General features: G+C 40.0%; 1 long non-coding RNA gene across 2 annotated transcripts in view; it reads left to right on the forward strand.

Moving 5' to 3' along the window:
- Positions 1–18940, forward strand: part of LOC140477161 (uncharacterized) — a 44360-nt gene that overhangs the window by 7838 nt on the left and 17582 nt on the right. Inside the window, exon 1 of one of the 2 annotated variants that reach the window (XR_011960659.1) lies at positions 12042–12153. The exons of the other annotated variant lie outside the window; for it this stretch is intronic. This is a non-coding gene — a long non-coding RNA (uncharacterized lncRNA). Of the gene's footprint in view, positions 1–12041; positions 12154–18940 lie in introns of those variants that run through there. 2 annotated transcript variants of the gene reach the window in all.

Here is an 18940-nt window from a genome sequence, read left to right on the forward strand (position 1 = left end):
CTGCCATTGCTCTGCTCAATTTACCAACCGATGAAGAATTAGGTATGATTGACTTGCATTTGAATTAATGCAGAAGAAATTTACAAGGATGATGCCAGGACTCAAGGGAATCCTGAGTTATAAGGAGAGGTTGGACAAGCTAGGACTTTTTTCTTAAGAGCATTGGAGACTGAGGGGGGATCTTTATAGAAATGTAAAAGATCATGGATTGGGTAAATGAACTCATTCATCTTCCCAGATTTGGGAAACAGAGGACTAGAGGGAATCAGTTTAAGGTCAGATATGAAGGAGGACACCTTGGAAAGCAAGGCCTTGTGAATAGCGCTCAGGAATAGGAAAGGTGCAATCACTTTGATGGGATTATACTACAGGCTTCCCTTAAGCAAATGGGTGACATAGAAGCAGATAAATGAACAGATTATGGGAAAATGTAAAAACATCAGTGCTGTTGTGGTGGCGGATTGTAACTTAGAGTCATAGAGTCATACAATATGAACACAGACCATTCAGTCCAACCAGTCCATACCGACTATAATCTGAAACTAAACAAGTCCCACCTGCCTGAGCTCGGCCCAAATCCCTCCAAACATTTCTTATATATGTACTTATCCAAATGTCTTTTAAATGTTGTAACTGTACCCACATCCACTACTTCCTCTGAAGGTCCATTCTACACACACTCACTCTTCTGTGTAAACAAAGTTGCCCATTGTGTTTTCTTTAAAATACTTCTCCTCTCACCTTAAAAATATGCTCTCTAGTCTTGAAATCCCCCTGAAATAACTGAACAGAGGCTAGTATTCCATCACCAAGTCAGCCTTTATTTACATGTGTACAGTGCATGGGCTCTGACCAGCCAGCTACAACCTAGACTGAAGAGATCTTCTGAACTTCCTGTTTACATTTGTCAGCCAGGGCTCCCTGATTAGCTCAGGTGAACAATCCCAATTAAGGATTTCATAGTCAATGAGATCCACCTGGCCTTGGTTCCAATTGCTACATCTCAACTGGGGATAAGATATCTGCCAGTCACCTTATCGTGATTTTATAAACCTCTATAAGTTTGCTCCGCAACCTCCAATGCTCTGGTGAAAAAACTCCCAGCCTATCCAGTTTCTCCTTATTTCTCAAACCCTCCATTCCCAGAAACATCTTGGCAAGTCTCTTCTGAACTCTTTATAGCTTTATAATTTCCTTCCTGTAACATGATGACCAGAACTGGACGCAGTACTCCAGAAGAGGCCTTACCAGCGTCCTATACAACCTCAACATTACCTCCCAAGTCCTACACTCAAAAGTCTAAGCAATGCAGGCAAGTGTGCTAAACACCTTCTTAACTACCCTGTCTACATGAGACAAACTTCAAAGAATTATGTACCCGAACCTTTAAGTGTATGTTGCTGGGAAAGCACAGCAGGTCAGGCAGCATCCGAAGAGCAGGAGAATCGATGTTTTGGGCATAAGCCCTTCATCAGGTCCCTCTGTTGTACCATACTACTCAAGGTCTTACTTTTAATTTTAAAAATCACACAACACCAGATTATAGTTCAACAGGTTTATTTGGAAGTACTACCTTTCGGAGTGCTGCTCCTTCATCAGGTCCCACTAATTTTGTGATGAAGGAGCAGCGCTCTGAAAGCTAGTACTTCCAAATAAACCTGTTGGACCATAATTTGGTGTTCTGTGATTTTTAACATTGTCCACCCCAGTCCAACACCAGCACCTCCACATCATGGTTACTTTTAATTGTATAAGTCCTACCTTTGTTTGTTTTACCAAAATGCAATACTTCACATTTATCCAGGTTAAACTCCATTTGCCACTCCCCAGCCAATTGACTCAATTGATCTAGATATCTTTGTAATCTTAGATAACCTTCTTCACTATCCACTATATCACCACTTTTGGTGCAATCTGCAAACTTACTAACTATATTTTCTATATTCTCACCTAAATCATTTATATAAACGACAATCAAAAGTGGACCCATCACCAATCCCTGTGGAACACTGCTGATAACAGGACTCCAGAACAAAAAACAACGCTCCACCACCAGATTCTGTCTCCTTTCAGTAAGCCAATTTTGTATCCAATTTGCAAGCTTACCCTAAATCCTATGACCTAACTTTATTAATTACTCTACCATATGGAACATTGTCAAAGGCTTTACCAAAGTCCAAGTAAACAACGTCTACCATTCTGCCCCCATCAATCTTCTTGGTTACTTCCTCAAAACCTAAATCAAGTTTGTGAGACATGATTTCCCTTGCACAAACCATGCTTACTCTCCCTAATAATCTCGTGCCTCTCCACATGCATATGAATCCTATTTTTTCAGAATCCAACAGATTCCCCACCACCGAAGTCAGAACAGTTAGAACAATAGTTTGCAAGGAGAATATGATGATTTTCAAAGAAAGAAGCAGAAGGATATGGAGCTATTTAAAATGTCCACTAGTTTAACTGCCAAGAAGAAATGTGTCATCTGAAGTTTAGTGAAAATGGATTAAGGAAGCAAAATGGGTATGGAAGTGGGTGTTGGGGGTGAGGGTTGGGGACATGACATGGTGACAGTAGGGAGATGTACATGTAAATGGATTGTCTGTACTTCGGTGACAAATGTTTGTGTGTTTTGCAAGCTTTTTAAGAGGTAGGAAAAGACAAGCAGAAGGACAATTCAAGCAAATTGATATTGGAGAAAAGAAGCCAGAGATTATTTTGCTATGCCAAACTCTTATAAGATTCCATGCATAAGTTTGTGTGATAATATTCAGTTTATAAACTTTTTAAACAGAAATAATTCGCCAACCATTAGAAACAATTTAGTACTATTTAATTGTACTGTTACAAAGAAATTATGTATTAAGTTACAATTAACTGCTGTTCCAATGAAATAAAATCCAATATTTTCAGAAGTGAAACCTTTCATTTCTGGCTTCTAATGGCATGGAATATAATGTAATCATAAATCGGGGATGTCAAAATGGTTAAAGTGTTATGCCTGTTTCTTGCTTTTTAGTGGAATCAGGCTGATGCTGGCATTCTTGTGGAGTCAGCGCATGATTGGCTTATACCTTGTTCCAACCATAATCATAGAATTAACGGTAAAAGCAACATGGTTGACTTTCAACTGTCTTTTGAAATGCCCTAGCCATTCAATTAGTGATAACAAATTACTAGGACAAAATAATGTAAGATTGAATAGATTGTATAACATGGTTCTAGATACTGAATGCAGTAAAAGTGAACTAACCCAGTCAATGCAGATAAATCCTCCACACCAGTGTTTTAGAAAACAAGGGTATAGAGGACAAAATGGCTGTTGCCTAGCAACAGGTATCCAATGACACAGGGCCAGAAACAGGTTCTTTTAAAGAGACAGAATCATTTAGAAGATCAATGAGGGTGCAGGTTTCTTTCAGAAAGAGAAGCAAGTCATTCAGAGAGAACAAGGCTTGTAACATCAGCAATGTATTGTAACAGTGTCCAAAACTATAAGGCAGAAGAAAAGGAGTCTTACTAAGAGACTTAGAAGCTAGTAAATGGTAAGCTCCAGAAACAGAATGCTTTAAAGTGACAGAGAGGAAGATATTCTACATGGCTGCTGAATGTATATGTTTAAAGAGAGTATGTTAAGGAGTATTAGTCAGTAAAGAGTTTCAGAAATGGAAACCCTATAACAGGGAAAGAGGCCATCAAGTCTACACTGACCTTCAAAAAGCATCCTACGCTGTCCTAGCCCTGACCCTTCCCTATAACCCCACATTTGCCATGGTTAATCTGCCTAGCCTACACATCCCTAGATACTATTGGGGCAATGTAGCATAGCCAAGTCACCTAACCTGCACACCTTTAGACTGTGGGAGGACATCTAAACACATTTCATGGAAACCTGTACTGAAACAGGGAGAACATGCAAACTCCATGCAGGTAGTCACCAAACACTATATTCGAACCCAGTCCCTGGAGCTCTGAGGCAGCAGTGCTAACCAGTGAGGCACTGTGCTGCCCATTATTTGACATTGACTAACTTAGGTAGCATCACGTGAATGCAGAAACCAAATACAGTTAGGTGCATTTAATATGGAACTTTAAAATGAAAACAGGGTGATCTTCCCCTGAAGTTTGAGCATCTGTAAGATTGTCAATGAGAGTAAAGGAGTCAAATCTTTACTTCTGCTATTTGCAATAAGATCATTTCAACTAATTCTTATATAGTGTAAAGTTGTATTTCTTCTGCAAAAGAATGACATTTGTTTGTTAAAAAATGTTGACTGACAGTAGCTGACACAAGAGGCTGACAGTAGCTGACCAGGCAGCGTCCATGGAGTAGGGGAATCGAGGTTTCAGGCATAAGCCCTTCATCAGTACTTTCTCCTAGTAACTGACGATCACAGCAAACAAGTTGAGAAAATAACACCTCTGGTCTCTCAAACCGGGGTTTTACTCTAGGATTAGACTTACTGTCCAATAGTTTTGCCATCAGCTAAGATCAAAACAATATGAATAGAACCTGAACTCTTCTATCAAATCCCTCTGTTGGCCCTGTCCTGCAGAGCTCACAACAGTTCTCAGGGGATGGTAGATGGGGTCTAACTTGATGTGTTTGTTGTTAGATTTCCGGTTGGAATGCCATGCTTCTAGGTATTCTCGTGCGTGTCTTTGTTTGGCTTGTCCTAGGATGGATGTGTTGTCCCAGTTGAAATGGTGTCCTTCCTCATCCTTATGTAAGGATACTAGTGAGAGAGGGTCATGTCTTTTTGTGGCTGGTTGGTGTTCATGTATCCTGGTAGCTAGTTTTCTGCCTGTTTGTTCAACGTAGTGTTTGTTACGGTCCTTGCATGGTATTTTGTAAATGACATTAGTTTTGCTTGTCTGTATAGGGTCTTTTAAGTTCATTAGCTTCTGTTTTAGTGTGTTGGTGGCTTTGTGGATTACCATGATGCCAAGGGGTCTGAGTAGTCTGGCAGTCATTTCCGAGATGTCTTTGATGTCAGGGAGAGTGGCTAGTCTTCCTGGACGTATTTTGTCTGCTTGTTTGGGTTTGTTGCTGAGAAAGCAGCTGACTGTGTTCATCGAGTACCCCATCTACCACTCCCTGGTAAAAAGAACAAGAAATGACTTCAACATGGGAAATGACATCACCATAAGAAAATGACATCACCAACCCAAACATATAAATAGAAAGCAGGAATTATCAGCAGTGCTTTGTCTGAGGCCCAGTGAAGATGTTACCTAATAGGGTGACGAAACTTCTGGAAATGAACCTTCCAGCTCAGCCATCAAACCTACATCCAGAACCTCAACCTGAGCTACAAATCTTCTCAAACCTCGCTAAGACCTATGGGCACAATACACTAAAAATGGCCTGAAAATGGAAAACAAATGCCATCCAACAGAGTGCCACCCGCGAACAGCTGTACTTCCTGCACAAATGCCTAAGAAAACAGGTATACGTAAATGCCTTAAATACAAACCTCCCCTTAATACCCCACGAGGCAAAAAAAAGAGCAAAATGGCCGCAGAATGCTTAGAGAAATGATTAATGATGCCCACAACAGACTCTATAAATACAACCGGGAAATTTTGCATCAAAAATCTTTACTCACTCATGCAACAGACCATGAATCGACAGACACAGTACAACAAGCCATAGATATTAGACAGCGACAAACAAAGAAAATGAAAAAAACTGGACCTGCTGAAAAACCTAGACAAACTTACACAAAGTAACAACACTGACAGCATAGAAGCATAAATAAAAAACGTATCTGACCGACCCTTAACAGACACTGAAAAGGCCGTCTTAGGAAGAGGATTAAATTACAACTGCCAGAATGCAGACAAGAAAGATTTCTTAGCAGCATTAGAAATAACACTAAAAGACAACCAACTCACAGAAGAAACCCAGCAAACTATCAGACAGGTAGTTGCACCAACATTAAGCAGAAAAAAGGAAGGAAACACACTCAACATACAAGAAAGGAAAGCACTGGAAAGACTGAAAAAAAGATATAAACATTGTTATCCTACCTGCAGACAAAGGATGCTTGACAGTCATTCTAAATCGAAGAGACTACATTGAAAAAGCGAACACACTACCTACAGATACCAACACTTACCAACAAGTGGTGATAGACCTGACCCCACAACTAGAGAACCAAATCACAGCCATACTCAAAAAACATCAGAAATCTGGAGAAGTAAATAAGACCGACTTCCAAAAAATGAAACCAAATGGATCCAACACACCACGCTTCTACGGATTACTAAAAATTCACAAACCAGGAGCCCACCCACACCCACCCCACCCCCCACCCCCCGACCCATTGTCTCACAACCTGGAACACAAACTTACAGATTGACCAAGGAGCTACACCAAAGACTAAAACACTTAGTAGAAGACTCACACCACTCCATCCATTCCACCCAAGAATTCCTTAAGACCATCAAAGATACTAAGATAGTAGAGGATGAAATAATGGTCTCCTTTGATATAATAGCCCTGTTTACATCAATCAACATTAACCCGGCCAAGGAAATACTGACTACACTATTAGAAGACCCAAAGACACAAACACCAAACACCACTAACTTCATCAACAAGGACAGTATCATCAAGCTAGTGGACCTATGCCTTCCCCCACACTTCACCTTCAACAACAAAACCTACAGACAAATCAATGGAACGCCCATGGGATCTCCAATATCAGGGTTCTTAGCAGAGACAGTAATGCAGAAACTTGAACAAACAGCTCTGCCAACCATCCAACCCAAACTTTGGGTCCGCTACGTGGATGATATCTTTGTCATCACTAAACAAAACAAATTAGAGGAAATCTTCAAGATCATCAATAATACCCTTACTAGAATAAAATTCACTAAAGAGGAGGAAAACAACAATAAACTGCCATTCCTAGATGTCACAGTAGAAGTCAACAGCCAATGGGGAACTTCAAACCAGCATCTACAGGAAAACAACACATACGGACCAAATATTGAACTACAGAAGCAATCATCCCAACACCCACAAACGAAGCTGCATCAGAACATTATTTCAACGAGTCAACACACACTGCAACACAGAGGAACTATGCAGAGCAGTGGAAATTCACCTATACCGTGTATTCAAAAAGAATGGGTACCCAATGAAAACAGTCCGCCAATTTCTCAGCAATAAACCCAAACAAACAGACAAAACACGTCCAGAACCCTTAGCCACTCTTGCCTACATTAAAGACATCTTGAAAGTGATCGCCAGACTACTCAGACCCCTTGGTATCATGGTAACCCACAAAGCCGCCAACACACTAAAATAGCAGCTAATGAGCTTGAAAGATTCTATACAAACAACAAGCAAAACTAATGTCATTTACAAAATCCCATGCAAGGACTGTAACAAACACTACATTGGACAAACAGGTAGAAAACTAGCTACCAGGATACATGGACACCAACCAGCCACAAAAAGACATGACCCTCTCTCACTAGTATCCTCACATACGAATGAGGAAGGACAGCACTTCGACTGGGACAACACATCCATCCTAGGACAAGCCAAACAAAGACACGCATGAGAATTCCTAGAAGCATGGCATTCCAACCGGAACTCAAACAACAAACACATCAAGTTAGACCCCATCTACCACCCTCTGAGGAAAAGAACAGGAAATGACATCACCAACCCAAAGAACCCAAACATATTAATAGAAAGCAGGAATTATCAGCAGTGCTTCGCCTGAGGCCCACTGAAGATGTTACCTAGTAGGGTGATGAAATGTCCAGAAATGAATCTTCCAGCTCAGCGAGCAAACCTACATCCAGAACCTCAACCTGAGCTACAAATCTTCTCAAAACTTGCTAAGTACTCTTTATTTGGAAGAAACTCTGATGGCAGCAAGGACACAAAATATAGTCTGGATAGGGATTTTTAAAATATAATTCATTCACAGGATGATGGCATTGCTAGCTAGGCCATCATTTATTGCCCAGCCCAAATTAACCAGAGTCAAGAGACAACGACATTGCTGTGGGTCTGAAGTCACATATCAGATAGACCAGGTGAGGATGGTGAGGTGAACCAGATGGGCTTTTCTCAACAATCAGCAAAGGATATATGATCATCATTATTGAATTCTAATTTCACCATCTGCAGTGAGGAGATTCAAACCGGGTCCCTAGAACATTGTCTGGGTCTCTTGATTAATAGTCCAGCAATAATACCATGGTGCTATCACCATGACCACATTATTGAAGTAGGTTGGGAGCAGCACTATTAACTGAGCTGGCCAGATTCTTAAAGATATAGCTGTCAGACTGAGTCTGCAACGAATGGAGAGAAAACCAACGCTTCTTGAATTTTTCCTCATCAGTCTACCTGTTGCAGTTTTATTGCTCAATGGCAGTAATGGTAGAAATAACTACCATTATTATGGGGACAAAGCGTGTATTCAAACTGAGGATATTTTCCATTAGGTGCTAAATAGGTACAAGATAGATCTAGCTGCTCAAAACTGGATATCATGAGGTGCTTTAGGCCCTCACCAGCAGAGATTTATACTCCACAATCTGTAACCTCATGACCTGGTTTAATCCTCATTGTGGTATTATGACTCTGCCTTCACTCATGGTCATCAAGCTAGGTGACAAATCCTAGTTCAATGAGAAGCACAGAAGGGTAAGCCATGTGCAGCAAAAGACTTATTAAAACTGATGAATACCTGGTGAACCTACTACACTAGACTCCTTACAATAAACAGCAGAAAACAGCATACTATAAACAGAGCTAAGCGAACAAAAAATAATGGATCAGATCAAAACTCTACAATCCTGCTGTGTGGAATCATGAATGGTGCTGAACAACAAAACATTTAACATTCATGGCAGAGACTGTAATAACGTTCCCATGCTGAATGATATCTCATCCAAGTATACAAGTGCAAAAAACAAAGCTGAAACATTTGTGACTATTTTCAGCCAAAATTACTGAATAGATATTCCATCCTGGCCTCCTCTTGTGGTCCCCATTATTACAGATAACTGTTTTCAGTCAATTTGATTCAATCAACGTGATATCAATAAATATGCACTAGATACAGTGAACATCATGGACACCAAAAACATCCCAGTTATAATGTTGAACATTTTGTCCAAGAAATATGGGCAGCATGGTGGCTCAGTCATTAGCACTGCTGCCTCACAGCACCTGGGACCCGGGTTTGAGTCCACCCTTGGGCAACTGCCTGTGTGTAGATTACACATTCTCTCTGTATCTGTGTGGGTTTCCTTCCACAGTCCAAAGATATGCAGCTTAGGTGAATTGTCTATACCAAGTTGCCCATAACATTCAAGGATCTGTAGGTTAGGTGCTTAAATCAGGGGAAATGTAGAGTAATAGGATAGGGGAATGGGTTTGGCTGGGTTACTCTTCAGAGGCCTGTTTCCACACTGTCGGGATTCTATGAAGTCAATGAACTAGGTATGTGTAGATGTAATGCCAAAACACTGGCACCTATCGAAGAAAGTGAAAAATTTCCCAAGAACATTCTGTTTGTAAAAAGCTGACATCCCTGATGAACACCTCGTTAATCTATACGTCATCATCAACAATATGATATAAGGCTTGTTCTTAACAAAGAAATCATCAGTACTTACACAGCAATATTTGGTTCACTTAGTTTAGAGTCAAGGATGTTACAAGAGTGGCTGCAGGACATTCTTCTATGGGAGCCAGAAGTCATGGTCTATGTTGGTTCCAATGTCATAGGTAAGAAGCAGGTAATAGGTTCAGAAAGCATCTCATAGGGTTTTAGAAAGTATTTAAAAGTGGCTTCCTGAAAAGGAGAGTTAGTTACAGCACAGAAAGGGGTTCTTTGGCACACATGTCCATGCTGGTCATCAAACACCTATTAATTCTGAGTGCTTGCCCATAAGCCTTGTTGGTATTGTAGGAGGTATCTTGTGTGTGTGGTTATGACGCACTTAGAGAAGGTGAATTTAAACCAAGATCTCCTGCACAAAGCTTTAGATGCTATGGTGATTCAAGGTTTATCTAAATATTTCTTAAATATTGTGATGCTTACCACATGCAACACATTTTCAGGCAGTGAGTTCCAGATACCCACCAGGCTCTTGGTGAAAAACATTGTCCTAAAACTCCTGTAAACCCACCACTCCTGACCTTAAATCTATGCTTCCTGGTAACTGATCCCTTTACTAAGCAATATCCCTATTGACCATATCTATGACTCTCACTATCTTGTAGACATTAATCAGGTCTCACTCACTCTACTCAGCTCCAAAGAAAACAACCCTAAACTATGTAGAATGAATACAAAGAACTTCTAATGCTGGAAACCTGAAATGCAAACACAAGGTGCAGGAGAAAATCAGCAGGTCTGACAGCATCTGTGGAGAAAAGTGAAGATAGTGTTTTACATCCAGTGACCCTTCATCAGAACTGTACTGGCGAAGTGTCATTGGTTGAAATGTTAGCTCTGTTTTTCTCGCTAAAGATGTTGCCAGACTTGCTGTGTTTCTCCTGCACTCTGTTTTTGTGTCAAACTATGTAGTCACACTTGGTAGCACCTTATAAATCTCCTCTGCACGGTCTCTACAATCACATCCTTCCTATAGTGTGATCAACAGAATTGCACAAATATTGTAAATGTGTCCTAACCAATGTCCTATAATGCTCCATCATAACCTCCCAACAATTGTAATCTATGTCACAACTAATAAAGGCAATATTCCAGATGCCTTCCGAACAACAATGTTCACCCCCTTGTTGACTATAAGGATCCACGTAGATATGCACCTAAGGTCTGGCTGAATTTTAAAACCACCAAGGGTCCTACCATTCATTATGTACTCCCTAGCCTTATTAGTCTTCTCAAAAGGCAATACTTCACACTCTTCCAAATTAAACTCTATCTACCGCTGCTCAGACCATCTGACTAGCCTGTTTATATATTCCTGTAGTCTATAGCTTTTTTCCTTGCTATTTACCACACCACCAACTTTTGAATCATCTGCAAACTTACTGATAAAACCTTCTTATATTTGTGTCTAGACCATTAAGACACATTACAAACAGCAAGGCACATAAACAACCTTCAACCAGCATTTCTGCCTCATGTGACTAAATGAATTTTGAATCCAATTTGCCAAATTGCTCTGGATGCCAAGGATTGTTACCTTCTTGACCTGTCTCTTATACAACACCATGTCAAAATGCCTTTCTGAAGTCCAGTAGGCAACATCAATTGCATTATTCTCATCCACATTCTCGTCACCTCAACTAATTCAATCAAATTTGTTAAATATGATCTTTCCCTGATAAAGATATGGTGACTCTCTTTGATTAATCCTTCTGTCGCCAGTTGAAGATAAGCTCTGTCAATCAGATTCTTTTCCAAAAGTTTCCCTTCTTTTTATGTTAGACTCACTGGCTTATAGTTCCCTGGTTTATTCCGATCAGCATTCTTGAATAATGACAGCCTGTCAGGCATCTTCCAATTCTCTGGCATGTCTCTTATGTCCAGACAGGTTTTGAAAATTAATATCAAGGACACAGCTTAAAAATACAGGTAGACCATTTAGGACAGAGATGAGGAGAAACTTCTTCACCCAGAGAGCGGTGGCTGTGTGGAATGCTCTGCCCCAGAGGGCAGTGGAGGCCCAGTCTCTGGATTCATTTAAGAAAGAGTTGGATAGAGCTCTTAAGGATAGTGGAATCAAGGGTTATGGAGATAAGGCAGGAACAGGATACTGATTAAGGATGATCAGCCATGATCATATTGAATGGTGGTACAGGCTCGAAGGGCAGAATGGCCTACTCTTGCACCTATTGTCTATTGTCTATTGCATCTTCCTCCTTTGCTTCCCACAACAGGATGTACCTCATTTAGGCTTAAAGTTTATCCAACTTTAAGTTTGCTGTAACTGCAAATACCTCCTCCCTTTCAGTGGTGATTTGTTCAAATTTATCTCAGTGACCTTCTCTAATTTCTATACCTACCTTTATCTTTTCAATAGTGAATACAGAACCAAAGTAACTTCAGAATTTCACCTCCTGCTCTTCTGGATCACCCACAGTTTGCCACTTTGATTCCCAAGTTATGAGGAAAAAAAGTTGACACTATGCAAGCTGGGGTAAGCACAAAAAATCAAATGGCTTCTTTCTGCATCATTACACATACAGACTACTCTTCCCCTGGATTATTCTCTTTCCTCTATTGTACATATAAAATATTTCAAGATCATGTCCAAATCCACGTGCTAGTGAGCATAAAAATACGAGAATTCAGTCATTAATTACATGGCTGGGAAAATAGTGCATAAATGAGGCCATCAGATTTCTGAGGCATTGGGAACAGTTCTGTGGCAGGTGTGGTCTGTACAAATGGGATAGATTGCATTTCAGCTAGACCAGGACTAATAGGGAGATTTGCTACTGTTGTTGAAAAGGATTTAAGACTGAGGGGGAGATGGGAACCTGAGAGGAAGCTTGGATTTGGTGGACAAAACTGGTAACAGGATGTAGAAAAGTAATCAAACAAAATTAGAAGACAAAGCAAGAATGTTCATCAAATAAGACCAGAATACAGAATAAAGTTAAAAAGACAGAATTAAAGGCACTCTCTCTGAATGTATGTGACATTTGCAACAAGTTTAATGATTTTAAGGCACAAATTGGAGTAAATGGTTATAGCTTAATTACCATTGATTGGCTGCAGGGTGAACAAAATGGTGAACTGAATATTCAAATTTAGGGAAGATGTAGTTTGACCCACATGCCCTTAGGGAGGGGATTCCAGGATCCTGTTTCAAATACAGTGAGGGAACACTGATTTATTTCTAAGTCAGGATGGTGAGTGGTTTGGAGGGCAACTTGCAGTTCAGGGTGTTCCATGTATCTGCTGCCATCATCCTTCTAATGGAAATGAGTATGGGTTTGGAAGGTGGCGTCTAAAGATCTTTGGTGAATGTCTGCAGTGCCTCTTGTAGATAGTACACACTGCAGCTATTGAGTATTGGTGGTGGAAGAAGTAGATGCTTGTGGATGCAGTGCCAACCAAGCAGGATGTAACATCAGTTCAAAGAAGTTAGAAACAGCACAGGGCAACAAATATTTTTGACAGCTACTTATAGGCCAAAAACTAGTGGCATGGTATAAATAAAGACATGAGGGGTGCACGTATAGTAATAATGGGCAACTTCAATTTATATATAGGCTGGGTGAACCTAATCAGCACTAATGTGAATGGTGAATTTCTAGAGAGTATACACAATGGGTTTCTGGAGCAATACATTGAAGAACCAATAAGACAGTGGCTATTTTAGATTTGATTTGATTTATTGAACCACATGTGAAAAACTTTGTTTTGTGCTCAGTACACGCCGACATACAGATTATAGGGTGCTTAGACAGTGTAAGGCATACAGGTTACAGCTGCACAAGAGGTGCACAAAGCAAGATCAACATTATTTGAAGTTAGGTCCATTCAGCAGTCTAGTAACAACAGTCTAATAAACTGTCTTTGAACCTTATGGTGTGTTTGTTCAAGCTTTTGTATCTTCTACCTGATGAAAGAGGTCCAAAGAAAGCATTACCAGAGTGGGAAGGGTCTTTGATGATGTTGGCAGCCTTTCTACTGCAACATAAAGTGGAAATGGAGTCCATGGATGGTAGGTTGGCTTCTGTGATGGTTGGTGTTGTGTGCCCAACTTTCTGTAGCTTAAGATCCTGGACAGAGCAGATCCGTGCCAGGCTGTTATGTACCCAGATAGAATGCTTTCAGTGGAGTATCTGTAAAAGTTGGTGAGGTTACTTATAGACATGCCAAATTTCCTAAGCCACCCAAGCATCTACTTGGTAGGTCCAGAAAAGATTGTCAGTTATCGTCACTCCTAGGAACTTGATACTCTTGACTCTCTCTATCTCAGCTCCGAGGAATATGTCCTCATCCTTTATTCCCGAAGTCAATGATCAATTCTTTTGTTTTGCTGACATTAGAGAGAGATTATCATTGCATCATGACACCACTCTATCTCCTTCCTGACTCATTAGTATTTGATACAATCCTACCATGGTGGTGTTGTCATATAACTTGTAGATGGCATTCAGATGGAATTTAATTAAGGAGTTATGGCTGTACAGGGAGTACAATAGGGGGCTGAGAAAGCATCCTTGCACCAGTGTTGAGGATTATCATTGAGGAGGTGTTGTTGTCTATCTTCACTGATTATGATCTGTCGGTCAGGAGGCTGAGGATCCTGTTGCAGAAGGTGGAGCTGAGATTAGTCTGGTAGGGATTATGGTATTGAAGGCAGAGCTGTAGTTGATGAGTAGATATGGTATTGTGTAATGAGAAAGGACTAATTAATATTTTTGCTGTAAAGGAAATTTTGGGAAATAACAACTGTAATATGATAGAAATATCAGCCAACCATGGGATTTGTGAAACTGAGGAAATGAAGAAAATCAGTATTACTGAAACTATATATATTGTGTTCAAGTTTTTAGTCTTGCACTCATTAGGGCAATTAATTAGAATACCTATTTAAGCAGAAAGCAACATTTATATTGTAAAATAAGAGATATTTGAAGAGACATTACAATGGAGAACGGCCAGCTAAATAATGACTGACGGTTGAAAACAGCAAAATGCTGGAGATCACAACAGTTCAGATAGCATCCCTGAAGAGCAACCAAACCTTTTGAGTTCTGACGAAGAGTCATCTAGACTCAAACTGTTAGCTTATTCTCTTTCCATGGTTTGTGTCTGACACATTGGGATTTCCAGCATTTATTGTTTTCAGTACAGATTCCAGCATCTGCAGTAACTTGATCCTAATTGCCTGATTTTGGTTACATTTTAGAGTCACCCTGCCAGGTTTAAAATTTAAACAATGTAATTACTAATTGGTATACTCTCCATTGCACTATCTCGACTCATCCAAGTTAACTTGCCAACCAACCTTCTCATATCCATACATGTTAGCTTCCCCTAAATTGATATTCTTGCAATTTGACCTGATGAGTGCAAGGTGAAAGGTGTTGTTGTGATTCTGTTCGCCGAGCTGGGAATTTGTCTTGCAAACGTTTCTAGCCTTCAGTGCTTGGGAGCCTCCTGTGAAGCGCTTCTGTGCTGTTTCCTCCGGCATTTATAGTGGCCTGTCTCTGCCGCTTCCGGTTGTCAGTTCCAGCTGTCCGCTGTAGTGGCTGGTATATTGGGTCCAGGTCGATGTGAAAGGTTTCGATAAAATGTATCTTTTTTCAGTAAGTACAAGTTTTGTACTACCAAACGTCTATTTGGTTTTAGTATTAATAAAGAAGTAGCACTTGAAATTTTAACTCGATTGAAGATTCATTAATCTGCTTGACCATATATACTACACTTCAGAATGTTGAAGGTGGTGATAAAAGAGTTAGTGGGTGTGGTTATCTTCGAAAATTCAATAGATTTTGTAAAGGTTCCCTGTGGATTGAAAGAAAGAAATGTTATCCAGTTTTTGAAGAAGTGAGGAAGAGGGAAAATGGAGTTATATGGACTGTTGGTTTAATGCCAGTCATACAGAAAATGTTAGAATCCATTATAAAAGGCAGTGGTGTGATAGTAAAACCTCTGGACTAGCAACCGGAGGGCCCAGGTTAACGTATTGGTGACATGGGTTCAAATGCACCATGGCAGCTGGTGGAATTTGAATTCAGTCAACAAACAATAACCTAGTAATTTTTACATATTGCCTTCCACACTCATACCCCAATTTTATTTCTGTTGCTTGGACATCATCAGTTTCCCATCGTTATATTGTGGATATTACTGCCCTACTTACGAAATGAGTCCTACCATCCTCTAGGTGAAAAAGCTTTTCCTCACATCTTCTCTAAACTTTCCAAACCTTACCTTAAAGCCCCCCAGATATTGATCCCTCAACCAAAAGGAAAAGTTTTTTCCTGTCCACCCTATTTATGCTCCTCAATTTTTATGAATCTCAGTCACGTCCCTTATTAATCTCCTCTGTCTAAGCAAAACCCCAGTCTGTTCAATATATCATCATAACTGAAATTGTCCAGCTAAGGCAACATCCTGATAAATCTCTTCATTCTCGTCAGTGCCATCACATGCCTCCTATAATATGGATTCCAGAACTACACACAATACTGTGGCCTAACCAATATTTTATACAGTTCCAGCATAACCTCCATGTTCTTAACAATATGCCTCTTAATAAAGGCGAATTTGCCATCATAACCACTTTGTTCACCTGTCAGGATACCTTAAGCTACCAGTGTACATGCATACCAAACTTTCTCTGTACCATTCATCACATATTCAGTCACCTTGCTTGGCCTCCCCAAGTGCATCACTTCACACTTATCTAGATTGAATTTCATTTGCCATGGATTACCCCATCAGAGGACAGGCTATATCCCCTTGAGGTCTAAGGCCATCATCATTATTTATCACTAATTTTCATACCTTCTTTGAATTTACTGATCAACCCTCTTATATTCAAGTCTAAATCATTTATATGAATTAGAAGCAGCAAAGATCCTAATACTGATCTGTGTGGGAGCCGACTGGACAGACTTCTGTTCAGGAAAATGTTCCTCAACTATTGTCCTCTGCTTCTGCCAATTAACTAATTGTAGATTTTTTTTTTGCCAAATTTCCTGACATTCCTTGGGCCCTTAGACTTATCAGAGTCTCATGTAAAACTTTATCAAAAGTCTTGCTTAAGTCCAAATTGACCACATCAAAAGTATTGCCTTCATTTGCATACCTAGTCATGTCTTTGAAAAATTCAATCAAGTTGTTCAGACATGACTTCTCCCCTTAACAAAACTATGATGACTGTTCTTGATTAATCTGTCCCTCAGAATTGCTTCTGATAGTTTTCCCACCAAACCTTACTGGTTTGACTGACTGGTCTGTGTGTTCCTGGTTTATCTTTTGTTCTTCTTGTTGAATAATAGTATCACATTTAATCCCTGTGAGGATAACCAAAGTTTTTTCAAATGACTATTTCCTACCTTGTCTTTCTCAATAATCTGGCTTTCATCTGTTCTTTGAAACTGATGTACAGGTAAACCTGCCAGACTACCCAAACTCCTATGCTAATTTCTTTAACTATATCACAGATCTTGATTTCTATCCCTATACCATCACTCTCACAAGTGATCACTGTCCTAAAGTATTTATTTAGAACCCTACCTAAATAATCTTGTTACATGAAACTCTACTCCTTTATTGGACCTATCTTTTCCCTCATTATCTTTTACCTTTAATCTACTTGTAAAGCAACTTATGATCTTCCTTTATTTACCTGCCAATATATTTTCATAACCAATTTTAGCTCTCCTAACCTCACTTTTAAAATTCCCTCTTGTATATTCTATATTCTTTGAAGGCTTCTGTTTTGAGCCCTTTGAGTCATAAGCCTCCCCTTTTTTTCTCTCAATTCAATGCTGTACACCCCTTGATATCCAGGGTTCACAGGATTTGACAGTCCCAACTTTTTCTTTATTGGAAAACAATGGCCCTGTATTATCCATATTTCCTCTTGAATACATCCCACTGTTAGATTAGCTTACTGAGAGTGTGGAAACAGGCCCTTCGGCCCAACAACTCCACACCGAACTGCCAAAGCGTAACCCACCCAGACACATTCCCCTACATTTACCCCTTCACCTAACACTACGGGCACTTTAACATGGCCAATTCACCCAACATGCACATTTTTGGATTGTGGATGGAAACCCACGCAGACACAGGGAGAATGTGCAAACTCCACACAGAAAGTCGCCTGAGGCGGGAACTGAACCCGGGTCTCTGGCGCTGTGAGGCAGCAGTGCTAACCACTGTGCTACCGTGCCGTCCATTTTCTGGGACAATTTCCCTAAAATTAGCGGTCAGTCCACGCTGGCAAAATCAGCCAATTGGCAACTTTGATTTTAGGCCCAGCCATACCCCAAACCATAACAGTCTTGAATCTAGCAGAGTTAGGACCACTATCTGCAAAATGCTCTCCCACTAATTCTTCAACCACTTGCCCAACTCTTACTGAAAGTCTCCAGGATCACCCCCCTCTTTGTAAGGTTATCTTGGATGCATTTTAAAAATTCTGCTCCCTTCACACCTTGCACAAACTGACATCACCTTTTAATGCTGGGAAAGTTGAAATCCCCTATCATTGCCCGATTACCTCCTTGAAATGTGTCTGCATACCTGCTCTTCTCTTTCTCATGGACTGTTCATGAGCCTAGAGCATACTCCCAGCAATGTGATTGCTTATTTTTAGTTTTTAAATTTTACCAATATAGTTTCATTTGAGGACTTAAGATGTCATCCATCCTTACTGCTATAATAGATTGCCTAATCAAAATTGCAACACCACCTCCTCTTTTACCAAAGACCCTGTATCCTGGGATATTTAACTACCAGTTCTGTACCTCTTTTAATGATGTCTCAGTGATAGCAATGACATATCCTCATATTTTACCTTGATTCTCAGACTCCTAACATTAAATAAATATCATACAACTTTGCTAAGTTCACTTGTGCATTAACTGCCTTATAACGTCTTTGCCTTACTGATTCATTCGCTGTCACTTTAATCTTGTCTATTCATCTTTCGTTTCTGAACACTCTCTGGATCCCACCTCTCTTGCCAAATTAATTTAAACCATCCCCACCATCACAAGCAAACCTCCCTACAAGGATGCTGGTCCTATTCTTGCATGAAAATCTATGATCCAGATCGATGGTTAATGCATTTCTAGTACTTCCATGATCTCAAAAGTGGCTTTTTATTCCAGATACATTGATTAAGTTTGAAGTTCTCTGATGCGGGAATGAGATTTGAACTGGTCTTGGGATCATTCACATTAGGATGGAGATCCAGGCTGCGAATTGCTGATCCAGATATATAG

Source organism: Chiloscyllium punctatum, chromosome 5 (genome assembly GCF_047496795.1).
Source record: "Chiloscyllium punctatum isolate Juve2018m chromosome 5, sChiPun1.3, whole genome shotgun sequence".
Classification (NCBI taxonomy): Eukaryota; Metazoa; Chordata; class Chondrichthyes; order Orectolobiformes; family Hemiscylliidae; genus Chiloscyllium; species Chiloscyllium punctatum.